Source organism: Berghia stephanieae, chromosome 5 (genome assembly GCF_034508935.2).
Source record: "Berghia stephanieae isolate SIO BIC M18660-M18661 chromosome 5, UCSD_Bste_1.3, whole genome shotgun sequence".
Taxonomy (NCBI): Eukaryota; Metazoa; Mollusca; class Gastropoda; order Nudibranchia; family Aeolidiidae; genus Berghia; species Berghia stephanieae.
The window spans coordinates 41,864,664-41,881,546 of record NC_088364.1 but is presented as its reverse complement, the minus strand read 5'-3'; the positions used below and the strand labels follow the sequence as shown (position 1 = coordinate 41,881,546).

General features: G+C 36.5%; 1 protein-coding gene across 5 annotated transcripts in view; it reads right to left on the bottom strand.

Moving 5' to 3' along the window:
- LOC144972945 (C-type lectin lectoxin-Lio3-like) overlaps positions 1 to 16,883 on the bottom strand; it is a 153,007-nt gene that overhangs the window by 63,423 nt on the left and 72,701 nt on the right. For 3 of the 5 annotated variants that reach the window (XM_078914788.1, XM_078914791.1, XM_078914792.1), the window contains exon 1: positions 2,630 to 2,800. The exons of 1 other annotated variant lie outside the window; for it this stretch is intronic. The gene's annotated coding sequence lies outside the window, so the exon portion shown is untranslated. Of the gene's footprint in view, positions 1 to 2,629; positions 2,801 to 2,898; positions 3,039 to 16,883 lie in introns of those variants that run through there. One more of the 5 variants, XM_078914789.1, reaches the window with a different exon arrangement.

Sequence of the window (16,883 nt, the reverse complement as noted above, 5' to 3'; positions counted from 1 at the left end):
TGCGATTGAGTTCTTAAAACGTGTACGGATTTGGTTTTTGGTTTATAAAGTGAAATGATTCTGCATTTTTGTAAACAATGCATCATTGATAGCAGTTGACAAGATGAGACATGAAAAAATAATTAAGACTTTTTGGTTTTTCAATTTTTTGTTATAAATCTTATTCACCTGAAACCAATTAAAACTATCATGTCCTTACAAAAATACAATATACTGATTCCGAACACAAATGCAACCTTAAACAACACAAACACACACTTTCAAAGAGAGAGAGAGAGAGATGGTGGGGTGGCGGAGGATTGTGAGGTGATATCAGAAGTAAGAGAGTTTGAGCTTGAGCTTTCTTATATAACGCAATGTCCACTCATAGTATGTGCTCATCTAGCTTCGCAAGGGGCCCCAAACCAACAACAACTCTTAATATTAGGAGGAGACATGAATCCGGTTTTCAATGGAGAGAACGCTGTTGTCAGCTAGGTATTCATTTTACACCTCAGTGCGATGAGAGAATGTAAGTAAAGAGCTTTTTACCAAAGACATACACACTACGTTGGGTATATAGAAGGAATGGTGTAAACGTTAACGTCACTCGGCTCTTTGTTAATATTTTTAGACAGCCTGTTAGTGTTCGTTCTCACTAAATGACTATATTCATACTATAAACGGTAAGGGTTACACACAGTCACGTTTAGTGTGTTGGTATGGTTAATTTTGCTTAAACGCATTGCATCAATAGGCCAAAGAGTCATACCTCCAGACCACAAAGCAGAGAGAGAGGTGGGGAGGAGAGAGGGAGGGCGAGAGAAAGCGATAGAGAAAGAATGAGAGAGAGAGAGAGAGAGAGAGAGAGAGAGAGAGAGAGAGAGAGAGTATACTTTAACGTATATAGATATTATGCAGAAAATATTTGAAAAACTCCTCTCCCCACTCAAATTACAAATGTGAGGTTGAGACTTTTTTGGTCACATTCTGAGAGTAAGCGTGGACATCCCTGCAAATAAATTTATGGTGTTATATTTCGGCGAACAAAGTCTAAAAAAAAAAAAAGAGGAACACCAACAACAACAGTACCTGGAAAGAGACAGAATTCCACAACATCAAGATCCACGGAGGTCAACATTTTCACAGCTGGTGATGGGCAAGTTTCGGGGCTTTGTTTTTTTATCTCTGCCATCGTATCAAAGGACTCAAGATCCATAAACCGGGAAATACACCGACGCCAGGGACATAAAAGATGAGTGAATCACTGGAAAGATAGAGTAGCTAGGGGTGGCGATATATAGGGAAGAGGGAGGGAAGGAGTGGGGAGGGGATGGACGGAATGTGGGGAGGATAGCGGGAATGGGGAAGGGGATGGACCATCCATCGAAGAGCGGACCTTGTAACTCTCAAATGATTACATGAAAACACCCTTCGACAAACATCACCGACAGCGAATGAGAATTACAGTACAGAAAAGAGACAGGTGAATTGCCTCCATAACATTGATCAGCAGACAGCCGAAACTGCAAAGTCAGACGACCTTGATGGCAAAATGCAATGGGACAATAGTCAAGTATACAGCTATAGCATACGTCACTTCCTGTAGACAGTTTCTCCCTCCCTCTTGAGTTGAGTTCTACTTTTCGGCCTACTGCCAAGGGCTCGTAGATTCCATTGGCGTAATGGATAAGAGCACACACAAAATACGCAAAGCATAAGATCCAAATTCGAAGGTCGTGGGTTCAAGCCCCCTATTGAGAGAATAGGGGCAGGGCGTAGAAAAAAAGATGGGAAGAGTACAATGTCCTTCGTTGGTAAGTTGATTAGACCTTTTATAGTGCCATATTCTGGATAAACGTGTATTTAACATATTGGCCAGAAAAATGTTTAAATATCGATCCTCTTGGAGTCCCAGGTTTGAGAGTTTTTAGCAAGATGAAGATCATTTTAATTGATTTAAAGAATAAGTTTGCTGGCCAAAATTTTAAGTACGTGTTTTTCCAAAGAACCACAGCGTGTATATTGATTTCCTGAATGGAAAGTGTGTCGTGGACATGAAATAGATTTGACGGCAGAATTAATTATCTATGCTTGAACTTTTAAAGATTTTTTTCTTTAAAATGATATGTTCTGGTTAATCTCCTTTGTTCATTTCTGTCGCTGCTGTTAACTCTTATTTAAATTTTAGTTGCGCGCGCGTGTGGTTTTTTAAAATTCATATATTTAATTTCTTTGCTTTTTTTTTTATTTTGAGGAGGGAAGTTTAGTTGTTGTTTTTTTGTTTTTTTCGTGTGTTTTTTTCAAGGGGAAGGTAGTGCTGTTTTCATAGTTAAAGCAAACTTTCTTTTTTAAGGTTTATTGCTTTCACAATTCATGATCATATTTTATATTTCATTATGAGCATCACGCGTAGCCTACATCATCGGGGGCGCACGGGAGAAGAGATTATTTATTATTGTTTTAGGGAAGATATATGGATGAATAGATAAATAAATGATGTGGTTAATTCCTTGAACCTTAAATGAATTGATTATTAATAATAAAATCAAAAGCAATTCTCAATTCAAGTTAATCAATTAAGTTCCAAAACGAATACGTTGATTTTTTTAAAAATTAAAAATCAATTCAAATAAAGTATGTAACATACCTTAATATCTCACAAAATCCCTCGGTAGCTTGAAATAATTATATGTTATCGATGTATATTATCCGGATCAGAATGCAAGAAATTTGATTAACTATTAAACATTAATATTGTTATTATTGGTACCACCCCTCGCAGACCGATATTTCGTTTCTTCTGAAGCAACGACCTCACTGGCCTGTCTGAAATACCAACCCCCACCACCGCCGAAAAAAAAATTCATGGTGCAACCACCACCACTCGATTCACACCTCTCATAAAACAAGCAGTACCTTCAGTGCTGATTTCAAACAAACGGCGGTGTCTATCTTCGGCTGTGTTGCCTTTTGCGTTAGAATGGAGGAAAATAGCCACAATATCAATGTATGGCAGATTGGCAGTCTAGCAGTCTGGTTTTGTCGTGGTCCCACGCGTTCTGCGAGCGTTCTGATGAAATTAGACGAGTCGCGCGACGACTGCTACGCGCGTATGTCTCGGTATTGCCTACGTCACATAGACTGCATGGTGCACAATCAAGCACGATTATAACAAAAACATTTATAACCAAACATATTAAAATAAATAAATAACTGGAATGTCCCTAACATTATATTCATAACACAAATAGATCGGCTCCTTGCCGAAATCTACCTTTGATCAAGGTGCGATATTTTGATGCCCTCACGTGTGAATAAGTTGTATTTTTAGACGCTCACCCTTTCCAGTACATATGAAGACCAAATGACAAATCTACTTCTCTTTTACCCTTTTTATGAGGTCGGTGTAAAAGCGGTCAGCGATGTCTTGTAATAAACTTAAGGGATATTGAGAGCGTTCAGGAATCCTGTTGCCAAAAGACTAAAATTGAAACATTTTGCGGCACCTCTAAAACCATGGGATTTTTTTTTTTGTTTGTTGCTTTAGGTCTCTTCCAACACAATTGAGGTTATATGAGAGACCGTAAAACCATGGGAAAAGTTAAAAACACATTTGAGACCCATCGTTTCAAAACGATACCATTTCGAGGTAAACCAGATGCAAAAGAAAAAATAGTGATTTTATAGTTAAAATCACAGGGAATGCAAAGTGTTAGTTTTGTCACTAAAAAAAAATGAAAATCAGTCTCCCGAATAAAACATAAAAACTCAACCCGTTTTTATGTTTTTTTACTATAAATTCAATTTTTTGGGAGCTTTTATATAGCGCAATATCCACTAAATGTGCTAAAAGCGCTTTACAAGGGGTCCCTGACCAACAGCAACACGTAACATTGTAGAACGAAACATGACGCCTGTTAGGCGATATTACAATTTTTTTTCTGACAGAGACAACGCTGTCAACGACCAGGTACTCATTTTACACCTGAGTACGGTAAGAGAATGTGAGTAAAGAGCCTTTTCCAAGGACTCAACTATGCGCCGAGCGAGGCTCGAACCCAGGATCTTCCGATCCGAAAGCGAGTGTCATACCACAAGATCACCGCACAATTTTGATAATAAAAATCAAAGGTAGGCCACACTTAGAGAGCGTTCACATATTACGTCATCAGCTAGGGGGGGAGGGGGGGTCTACCAAATGTTGACATGTGTTGACATGGGGGGGGGGGGGGTCAGACCCAAGATGATGTCATCAAAACATAGGCAAATTAAGCCTATTTCAAAGTTTGTTCCTTTCAAAACAGCTAAAGATAAATTGCTATGATGAGTATTGCCCATCTCTCAAGAAACAAAATGGGAAAGGGGTATCACTTCTCAAAAGGCGAACTTGCCCTAAATGTTCATTGTATCACTCCTGGATCACAGCAATAAAAGACCATTCACGAAAATGCGGCATACATGAAGAACAGCAAATGGGAGAAAATGATGACAATGAAGATGAAATTGATGATACTATTTCTAGTACATTGCCAGAGGTCCAAGGCAGAAACATTTTTGAATCAATTAATTTTATGTTTGGAAATTGAAACAGAAATTCATTCCACTAAAAGACTAATATGCTATAAAATAATTTGCCTCCTATACTATTTTAAATTACACTTTCTGAATTTTTTAAAATAGCACCTGCACCAAGTAGCCTTATTTAAATAATGTTTGTTAGATTTTATCTTTGCAAATTTAAATTTTATGTCCCCATTGTATCGTAAAACATAAATTATCAACAGTTTCTGAAATTAATAAAATGTCTGAATGTGTTTTATCAAACGTTGATAATCAATGTTTATGGTTTGAAAAACGAATAATAAATATTGTGAAATTAAAGTTATCTTTTAGTTTTTATTAAATTAGATGACGTCATCATCTGTTGGGGGGGGGGGGTCAGGTCAATGATGACAAGTGATGACTTGGGGGAGGGGGGGGGGGTCTAAAAAGGGCAAATTTTTGATGACGTAATATGTGAACGCTCACTTAGAAAGAGAATACAAATGGAAAGAAAGGAGGGGAAAAGACATGCAAGGAGATGGAAAAAAAAGACATTGGATTGGTCTCGGGTTCGAAAATTTTTGATAAGTTGGAGGTCAACTTGATTTATCGATATACATGAAGTTGATGTTTTTTGGCAAAAATAAAAGAAATCGTTTGTCAGTGTATGGTTTTGTGGCCACGTGGTATAACACTCGACTTCTGGCCTACAGGATTGAGCACCGCTGTTGCGAGTGGCACAAAATTAAGTCCTTGAAAAAAGTCTCTTTCTCACATTCTCTCACCGCCCTCTGTAGTATGACAAAATTAGAAATGCAGGGAAATGACAGGCCAAGAAGAAATAGAAGTAGAAATTAAGAGGAGGAGATGGATATGGCTTGGCGCCGACACTCTGAGAGGGCCCGCAACAAACATTACCAGGCAGGCTCTTACGTGGAACCCCGCAGGGAACGAGGAAGAGGTGGGGGGGGGGGGGGGCCTAGAAATAGCTGGAGAAGAGCATTTTATGAAGGATCTAAAAACTGAAGACTTAACATGGAGAGAGGATGGCACAGAGCCGGATATGGTGTAGGGGATTCGTCGATGGCCTATGCTCCAGCCGGAGTGAAGGATCTTAGCAAAGTATAATGAGGGCGGTGACCATTTTTTTTAAAATGAAGAGCTCCTTACAGGTAAAATGTCTCGTCCTTCATGCCAAGTGCTGTTGTTGGCATGGAAACCCCTATAAAGCTCTGAAAAATAGGGTCCACGAAACACTGCCTGACAAAGCAAGAAAGATAAATACAAGTAAAAATTATTTTTTAAACAACCTTCCTCGACTGGGGTTCTAACCTCAGACCTCCTGATTAACGGGCAGATGTGCTACCATTACACAACAGAGGTTACCCGATAGTTTGGACGATTTAATGCCTATGATCTTCAATAGGTACATTTTGGGCATATTTAAGTGGATATTACGTTGTATGAAACCGCATGTTTTATATTCTCAGAGTTAACGGTAAGGTCCTCATTTAACAAGGACTATACTATGCACCGCTCAGAGCAGGACTCGAACCCAGGACTTTCCTATTCGAAGACGGGTGTCATACCACAAAACCACATTCATATAGCCACACGTGTAGAAATGGCTACTTGTTTCAAGCGATGCTGTGTGTGGTCAGTGATCCGAAGGGTGACAATGATAAAAAAATTCCGGACATTGCCATTGTGTTCTTTAGTAAGGCGCATTTATATGTATCATTCTAGGTGAGAATAAGTACTTGGCTATGTAAACAGTGATCGGTATTTTTGTACTGCCATTGTGTACTAACAGGTAAACGGGACGCTTAACAAGTGGCTTGCTCTGTATGAGATGGAAATTAAAATTTGTTCTGGAGGAATAAATAAAACATTTTGAAGAGCATTGATCAGAGTAAAGTTGTGGAAATGCATAAAATACATTTTTATATTAGATCTATGTCTGTCGTTTAATTACCAAATTCAAGGGTAATTTCGAGTGTGGTTTTTCTTCAAAACAAATAATGATATCATCTAAAGGATTATAAAAGGAACGAAATTGACGTCACGTCGCTCTTTGTAATTTAGACAGACATTTTGGTGATTAGTTCTTTAAAAATTTTATCAATCGTTTGTTTGTTTTTAGGTGTTTAACGGCGCTTTCGACACTATTTAGGTCATTTAAGCGCCCGTTTCTGTCTTTTATCAATCTTTTATCGGCCCTGAGGGGCCATAGCTGATCAAAACGTGTACTGTTGTAATAAAAAAACTGGCTCTCCAGTATGTTACTAAGGTCACATCGCTGCACGACAACCCAGCACACAAACATGTACACTACACGAATAGGACACTAGAAGAAAAATTTCGCAAGCACCCAAAAATGACACCACCATTAGGTTGCAGAATAAAAAAAGACATCGCAGACATGAACATCAGTCTAGATAGGATACATCCATACGTCCAGGCAAAGACACCACCATGGTCCATACATAGACCAAACATAAATTTGGACCTAACAAAACTGGAAAAATCACAAACAGACCCACATATTTACAAACAGACACTAAAAGCAATATTACAAACATACAAAAACCATACTCACATATTTACGGATGGTTCAAAGAGCGCAGATGCAGTAGGATGTGCCTATCACTCATCGGAGGCACAGGATCACTTCGCCTGGATAGAAATGTTTCGATCTTTACAGCGGAATCGAGAGCAATCCTAAATGCTCTCCGTTTGGCTGAGAGATCGAATAAAAATAAATTCTTGATCTTGTCTGACTCGCTGTCCGTACTTAAGGGGATCTCAAATTTTTATTGCACCGATCCAAGACTCATAAGTATCTTGGAAGGTGCAAATAAATTATTTATTAAGAAAAAGAAAGTTTGTTTTCACTGGGTACCTAGTCATGTGGGTATCCAGGGGAACGAAGAAGCGGATCGACTGGCAAAAGAGGCGGTGAGCCAAGAATTACAAGAGGGCAGTAAAATCCCACACGCGGATTTAAAGATCAATATAAAAAAACATGTCCGAAAGGAATGGGAACGATCCTGGAGTCGAGATGTACATAACAAATTAAAACAAATTAAAAGTAACCTCGGCCCCAGACCCAACTCGGGGCTAAAAAGAAGAGACGAGGTAAAAATAACTCGACTCCGGATCGGACATACTGCCCTCACTCACCGTTTCCTTCTGGAGAGGGATGAAAAACCCCTCTGCAGAACATGTAACTGTGACCTGACAGTTCAACACATTTTAATTGAATGTACAGAATTAGAACAGATAAGGTCACAACATTATGATAACAGAGACTTGAAGTCTCTGTTCCAGTCGGTCGATCCGCTTACAATTTTAAAGTATCTGCAGGAATGTGAACTCCTGCAGAAATTGTAAATAGATATTTTTATTTAACAAACATGTAACTATTATGATTTTATAAAGATTTTATTACAAAATTTTATCAATCAAACTATAAACGTTAAAGGGCACTTATAGTTTTAAGTGTTAGCACGTTGTATCTGGCTGGCGGATTATGTGAGCATTTTACCTAAATGAATATCATCAATACAAAGTGTACATTCACAAGTCCGATAACCCAAATTGCTATTTGGTCTCATTGTTTTAAAGGAAATACTCTCAAATCCTCACAAAATAGTATACAGTATTCCAATTCAAAAATGTTAAAACAATCTTTAATTAAGATCGGTGATCAGACCTGCAAAATATGAGTCCATAAATTTGGATCATATATCATGATATTCCCATTTCACCAATTCCATCGGGTATATCGACTTTTCGTTATAATAGAATCATTTTATTTCATTTTTAAAATTTGTCACAATAAACATTACGACCTGCTATGTTAGTAATGATATAAGATAGACAACCAGTTAGTTGTCTGTGCGATTTTCTCGTCCTATCTCTGTAAATGTACGCCAATGCCAAACGTCTGAATAGAATGAGTCACGGGAGAGAGCAAGGTGTAATGTCAAAGGTCACTGCCGATGATTTGTTTAACACTTAGTGGTGGCGAGACGACTCAATTTTTATTTTTCAAACCCCGTTGTAGTCATAGTTATTGTTGTTGATGATGATGATGATGCGGCTTCTGTTGTGTTATTGTTTTTGTTGTTGTTTTCGTAGTTGCTATTTTTGTTGTTGTCGTTGTTGGTTTTGTCCATTTTGCTGTACCTACTTGTTTTTGCTGTTCTTTATTTTCCTGTTCTTGCTGTTGATGTTGACGTTGTCGTTGTTTTTGTTCTTTTTAAGCGCTTTGGAGGTTTCGACGAAAGGGGCTATAGAAATATATTTATTATTATTATTATTATTATTATCATTATTATTATTATTATTATTATTATTATTATTATTATTATTATTATTATTATTATTATTATTACTATTATTATTATTATTATCGTTGTTTGTTGTCGGAGTTTTGTTTTTTTTTTTCATTTTGTTTGTTGTTATTTTTTTTTTTGTGTTTTTGGTTGTTTTTGTTGGGGGGTTTTTTTTTTTTTTTTTTTGGGGGGGAAGGGAGGTTTGTTGCTTCTGTAGTTGTTTTTGTCGTCGTCGTTGTTGTTATTTTTGATGACGTTGTCGTCGTTGTTTGTTTTGTTTTATTTATTTTTAATGCTTTTTTTTTTAATTTTTTTTTTTTTTTGCTTATTAACCAATTAATCAGTCTTGGCAAAGACTCTTAAACCTGCAACTTTGCGATTTTTTAAATAGTTTCTTTTGTTTATTTTTTTTTTTGGGGGGGGGGGGGGGTATTTTGGGTTTGCTTTTTTGTTTTTTGTTTTGTTTTGTTTTTTGTTTTTTTTTTGTTTGTTTTTTTTTTGGGGGGGGGGGGTTGCCACACTGAGGATCATTTAAATTGATCGATATTTGAAGGGAGAGTTTTCTGGCCAAATGTGTGACTTTCCAGTGAACGGCAGTAAACTGGCTAATATCCACAGGTTATCATGTTTGTGTCGTCACATTTTAATTCCGAGATCTTTTCACAGTTCATAGGGTTGTCATTAATTAGAAAGTTGTTTGTTTGGGTTTGTTTTGTTTTTTCAAATCTTAGAAGAGATCAACATGCCCTACCAAGATAACTCGGATCACTGTCACTATTCTCTTGGTTTATAACGGTAAAATTATGTGAAGACGGTTATTTAGCGCCTTCAGCATCACTAGGGCCTAGGGACAAGACAGGAGGCCTGTAACGAGCTTTTGCGGTTTTTAGATTTTAGTTTGAGACAACAGTGTTACCGTATTTGAAGCTTTAGATACTTGCCAAACTAAAAAGGGCGTTTTATCAGTTTACGGCAATAAAGTTACTCTTTATCATTAGAAAAGAAATGCACTGGCCAATATGGTATTATGTCGGAACGAACTAAAACTAAATGAATATATTTTAGTTTAAAGTCAAAACAATCTGAATTTTGAAATTTAAGTTGTTTAATGTGTAAATACAAAAAAAAGTGATAAAGTTTCCCTTTGTTTAATCCTAAAATGGAAATTTGTCTTTAGGGTCTATTCCAAGGGAAAACTAGAATAGCCTAGGCGTCAGCCGCAGTGCAACGCCGCAAAGCGAGCGAAGGCTGTGTGACTTGTTCAAGGCCTCACAGTACGACGGGTTGTCGAACTCGGTACTTTTCGGATACGAAGCAAAGGCCATACCGCTGAGCCACGCTGATATCTCTCCTCCCCTCCCCACCAGCCAAGAAGAAACGTAGCTCGCTCTCTTCAATGAAGACATTTATTTTGAAACAAATTTCAAGACTTAATCCAAAAATAAAAATTAAACATCAAGTTCACTTCGACGATATCATGTAGGGATGATTTAAAATCAAAGATATAAGATTTTGATCAATTTACACTCAAACACGGCTACCTCGAACTCCTCGAGACAAACAAAACGTTTGTGAAAACTGTGTATAAATGATAATAAAGAAAATAAATCGGGACATTCAAGAAAACTGTGTGTTCGAGGAAACTGTATTCGAGGAAACCGTGTGTTCGAGGAAGCCGTATGTTCGAGGAAGCCGTGTGTTTGAGGAAGCCGTACTCGAGTGTATTAGATTTTATTGATAATTTCATTATTTCATTGAATAAACATAGTGTTTAAAAGTGCGGAAGACTAAAATTTCATATATTATTTGACCATTTGAACTTGAATTTTACTTTTCGGCATCTTGTTCATTTCGACTTGATACCGATTTGAGTCGGTGGGTCACAAAAAATAAATATGATTTAAATTTCTGTCACCAGAACCGTCAATGTGACTGACGTCTTGAACCAATAGAAAAGACAACATAATACAAAACCACAAAGATAACGATCGCCATTGGATCGTCAGCGGCGATGGTGGCGACGAAAACTATGAAATGAAAAGTGATAACCATCTTTACTATTTTTTTAGATACTTAATATGTGACCCATCACCTCTATATAGTATTATGTCGGGATGGATTAGAAATCGCAAAGTGACTTGAAGATCAAAATGATAAGAAACACGATTATTTTTTTAAATTTTATTTTCACACATAAAGAAAACAGCGTTTAGTTTCTCTGCAATAAAACTTATATAAGATTAACCGAGGTGGTCCCGATAGCTCAGTTGGTAGAGACCGTTCCCGAGTAAATTTGAGATTTTTAAAATGAGATCCTCCCCTGTCCATCCATCAGTAATTGGGTAGCTGGGTCTTTAGAGCTGGCGGAAAATACTTTGCGATAGACTAACGTCCTATGTAAAGGGTAACAAACAATCTTTATTGTCCGTGTCGCGCTATAGAAACCGGGATAAACTCCGGCTCTAGGGGCCTAATGGCCCTGAAGGACTAAACTCAACTCCAAGCCTCATATTTTGAACTATTAAATTCAAATTTCAGTTTCTAAATATTTCCGACATAGGCTAATACCATTTTGAGACAACGTGTCACATTTTGATCACGTGATAAAGATGACGCCAATACGTGAATTTCTGTATCGTCAATTGTCTGTGATTTCATGGTCTTTGCCCCAAAATAGGACGAGCAAGACATAATAACAAGAAGTCAAGTCAATTCATTGATTCCAGAGATCCGATGAAGATTTCGAATTATGATAATAGTTATGATGATTGCAGTGATAAAGATGATTATAATGATAATGGTAACGGTGGAGATGATATTAAAGTTACCAAAATGCGATTGTATTCATAATAAACGCAATTCACAAGCAAGTATGCAGATTGTCAGCTCCTCTCATGAGTTGATACAGAAAGACTTATTTAAATTCTTTGCCTTACAGGCCGGATTGCGTGTCTCGGTAACTCAGTTGGTAGAGCACTCGCTTCACAAGAAAAGGGACCGAAATCGATCTCGGATGCATTCGAGATAGGTTTTTTTACACCCCCCCCCCCCAACACCCGCCCCCACCCCCTGTCCTGTCCACCAGCAGTGATCGGGTACCTAGGTGTGTTAGATCTGGCGGAAAGTACTTTGCGATAGACCAGGATCCTATCCTTAGGGAAGCAAGCAATTGCTATTGTACGTTTAACGCTATTTCTGACTTTAGTCAATGACTTGAAAAAATCGGATTTCATGTGAGCCGACTAAACAAGTCCGGGACTAAAATCACGGCAACTTCGAACTAAGTTTGGCCAAGTTTTAGTCATTTACCGAGGCAAGACTTCATACTTTAGTCTGTTTCTAGTTACTAGGAGAGGCTTCGTCGAAAGTACACTTTTTTGTGAGTAAAGACTTAAAAAAAAAATTAAAAAACTGAATCTATCGGTTCGTGAGATTGAGAGTAAACGAAAGACTCCAAAATCAAAGGGTTTGCGTCAAAGAACATCCCCCAAAAAATTATTTGAATGTATAGTGGAGACAAAAGTTACTCTGTTGACATTGCAATTGACTGAAATAATGTGATTAATAGGAACACACGTTCTCTTTTGTGTAAATATTTGTTAGCTTGGTTCAATTTCTTTGAGTTTCAATCTCGGTGTTCGTTGTCTCTATGAAACTGCCATTGGCCTAAATATAAAATTAACAGTCGACGATGGACACCATTGCAGTCGACTGTCAATATCACGTGTGTTAATTATTTCCTCTTTGGTAATCTCTTGCGTTGTAAGTATGAAGGCGTATGTATCTACCTGCCTTCGTGTAGTAGAGAGGCGATGTGCCCGAACAAAACAGCCGAATTCGTCACCGTCCTTACGCTCACTTCTATGCAAGAGACTAACTAGTCCGAGACTAGAAAGCGTTCATGAAATCCGATTTTTAGACACTTGTTTCTCTTGGGCTTAAGACTAGCTAGTCATTTTCTAGACTAGTAAATTACTAAATCTAGTCCTCGTTCATGAAAACGGGCCCATATGTTAACAATCGTCTCAAAACGGTATTATATCGATTTAAACCCGGTGCTTAGAATGAAGTCTTATTCTCATCTTTCAAATACTGAATCAAAATAAACAAAATGAACATTCATTTATATTTTGATGGATTGATCCTGCTCAAGGACCTTCAGAATATAGTATTTATTCCCCAGTACCGGTCGCCTGATAGGTGTCATTTTTGTACTGACACTCTTACGATATATGTCACTGCCTGTAGCCAGGTATTCATTAACTCCTGAGTCGAGTGGGGTATAGTTATGGGGAGTGGAATAATTTCATTTTCGACATGATTTATGGAATTTGAATAGCTTATCTTACTCTACAGCAAGGCCCAAAATTTGTAGTTCTGCGTATTTTTGGTAGAGATTGGCAGGTTTGTATTTCCAATTTTCATTTAGAAAACGATAACACCAATTCTTTTTATTCCAAATGACACATGGTATTGCCCAAAAACGAATTAATTGAATTATAATTAAAGCGTGAACATAAATTACATCGTGTAATAATTCATCAAAATGCATAGAATTAACACCATGAAATGGTATTATAACGCATAAATACGACACCCTCCCATGGCCCCGACGCAGCAGAGACTCAAGGGAAACGCAAGAATAATAACTATCTATTCCACGCCGCCATGAAGTAAATTACAATTGTAAAGTGCCGTAAAACGCCGGTAAGTCACGTAAATAACCGTAAAACTGATAACAATCACGGTGGATACCTTCCGTCGTAGGTATTATGGTGTGATCTTTTAATTGATATCAAATGACTGTGATGGGTATCACGTTTCTATTAAAGATTATTTTTTAAAGTTTCAAATTTTTGCGAGCGAAAAATTGGAAATGGAAAGGTTTTGGATGGAAACAATACAAACAGTGGAGGTCTCGGGAATGGGGGGGGGGGGGGGGACGATCCTTGGCTTCAGTAGCCCCAAACGCTCTCTAATCTTTTGCTAGTAATGTGTTTGCATCTTAAACGATTCACAAACACACGAACTTAATGTGAATGTGTATAGATGGATGCAATTTAACCAGACTCGTCAATAACGAGGATAACTATGTATCTCTTAATCACATGCGATGACGCAATGTCTCTATTCTTACTCTCTTGGGCCCTCCTGCTGCATTCGACACCATTGATCACTCTGTCCCAATACTTCGGCATTGTCGGTACTGCTGTCCTGACTTCGTGTGATACATATTTGAGAGAACAGCCCCATAAAATAATGGGCTCTCTTCAGATGGTTCTATGCTGACTTTTGATGTACCACAAGGCTCAATTCTTGGCCTCATTCTATTCACCCTAATCCCTGTCTTAAAACATATGTAGTTGTTTTCAAACTTTAGGGAATACTATGGCTACGTGGTGTTTCTATAAAGTAGCTTATCCTGAAAAGGTCTATAGTCTATAGAGTTCATCATAATCTGGGGGGCCAACATTTTTACCCTGTAGGATTATAGTGAAGTTGGCTATTGAATTAATAGAGTGACGTTATTCGGCTCTTTGCTATAGTTTTTAAACATCAGTTTAGTTCTCACTAAAGTTCTTCTTATAGACTATAAAAATTTAAGGATACACGTTGTTTCGAGCGTCAGCACGATTGATCTGGCGGACAGAGCAGGTGAGTATTTTAAATTAAAACACAAACAGTCTATAAGTAAACCACATAAGACCTTTAGACTGAATAGAGTTGACGTCCTAAGAAGTGCTTCCTTCTATTTCCATCGTTACCGTGTATATGTTGGTTATTGCTACATAAACAATGCACGAGGACAAAAATGTCAATCGAAATATATTCATTGATGTCTTGGTTTACCAAACTGCAAGAACTGAATTCCTTACATTGTCAGAATCAGAACTCCTTGAAGATTAACTCTCTCCTTACCGTACATTTTCAGAATCTTACCCAAAATGTTACGCTCACCCTAAACAAAAATAGATTTATTTATTCAAACAGAGAAGCAAAAAGCACATTCTATATACTCGACAAGACAATGTCAAGTTGTTATAGCTATAACAAAATATATTCTCTTTAAATGATGTGATATAGAAAAGAAATCAGAATGAGAAAATTGTTGGTTGAATCGTAACGAACATGACGATTTTACTATGGTTGGTGAAGAGAGGGTTAAAGACGCCCATTGATTTTCATTGGCGAAAATAAATGTCATGTTCAAGAGCTGGAGTGTGGAAGTGTCAGACTTTTAATATCTTGATTGAGACAATGATAGAAGGAGGAGACAAACAAAACTGGCAACACAACCACAGTCCCAAATGTGTCTAACACACAGTTGTAATACTATTGTTAATATGTGACTCACAGGTTCGAACCAGTAGTATGCCGATGTCAACCAGTTTCTAAAAATTGGATTTTCTGTCTGGATTATGAAATCGACAGAGGAGACAAACAAAACTGGCAACACAACCACAGTCTCAAAAATGTGTCTATCACACAGTTGTAATACTATTGTTAATATGTGACTCACAGTTTCAAACCAGGAGCATGTTGATGTCAACCAGTTACTAAAAATTGGAGTTTATGTCTGGATTATGAAATTCAAAATAAATATTAAGCTTTTATATAGTGCTATATCTACTAAACGTGCTCAAAGCTCTATACACGGGGTCCCTAGTCAACAGCAACACTTAACATGTAGGACGAAACATGACGCCTCTTAGACTCCTTCCGCACTAGGACAAAACTGTCCCAGGACAAATTGTTTTCTATTCAAAAGGGGTTCCGCACTAGGACAGGACTGTCCCGGGACACACCTGCGCGAATGCATATTTTTTTTTTTTTTTTTTTACAAGATTCAAAAGTTTATTTGTAGGCAATTGTCAATATAACTCATACAAGAATATAATATTTTCATCAACAAATCAAATAAATAAAATCAATAATAAAGCAAGGCAAACAATGATAGTAATAATGATAATAATAGTAATATAATAATAATAATAATAATAATAATAATAAATAATAATAATAATAATAATAATAATAATAATAATAATAATAATAATAATAATAATAATAATAATAATAATAATAATAATAATAATAATAATAATAATAATAATAATAATATAATAATAATAATAATAATAATAATAATAATAATAATAATAATAATAATAATAATAATAATAATAATAATAATAATAATAATAATAATAATAATGATAATTTTAATGTGATAATAATAATGTAAAATCTTCTAATTAATAGATTAGTTATTTAATAGTTTGAATTATAAATTAATAATTTAAAAAATAAGTCCTTGGTACAACTCTAATAATTCACATTTTATGAATCAACATAAGATACGACATGACGATAATTATTTTTTACACTGTACAATGGGATTTGTTTACAGAAGATTTATATAATCATGAAATATTCTTATAGCAAGAGTAATATTATTGTTGCTACTACTACTACTACTACTACTACTACTACTACTACTACTACTACTACTACTACTACTACTACTATTACCACTACCACTACCACTACCACTACTACTACTACTACTACTACTACTACTACTACTACTACTACTACTACTACTACTACTATTACTACTACTATTACTACTACTACCACCACCACTACTACTACTACTACTACTACTACTACTACTACTACTACTACTACTACTACTGCTACTACTACTACTACTACTACTACTACTACCACTACTTCTACTATTACGACTACTACATCTACAACTACTACTACTACTACTACTACTACTAGTAGTAGTAGTAGTAGTAGTAGTAGTAGTAGTAGTAGTAGTAGTAGTAGTAGTAGTAGTAGTAGTAGTAGTAGTAGTAGTAGTAGTAGTAGTAGTAGTAGTAGTAGTAATGGATGAAATAGAGGTTGCATATTTCTGTGCTTTACTACGTGGAAAAAAAAAGACAAATTGAAAGAGAAAATAATATTGGGTGCATCCTTTAATGACCCAAAGATTGCTCAAGGGTC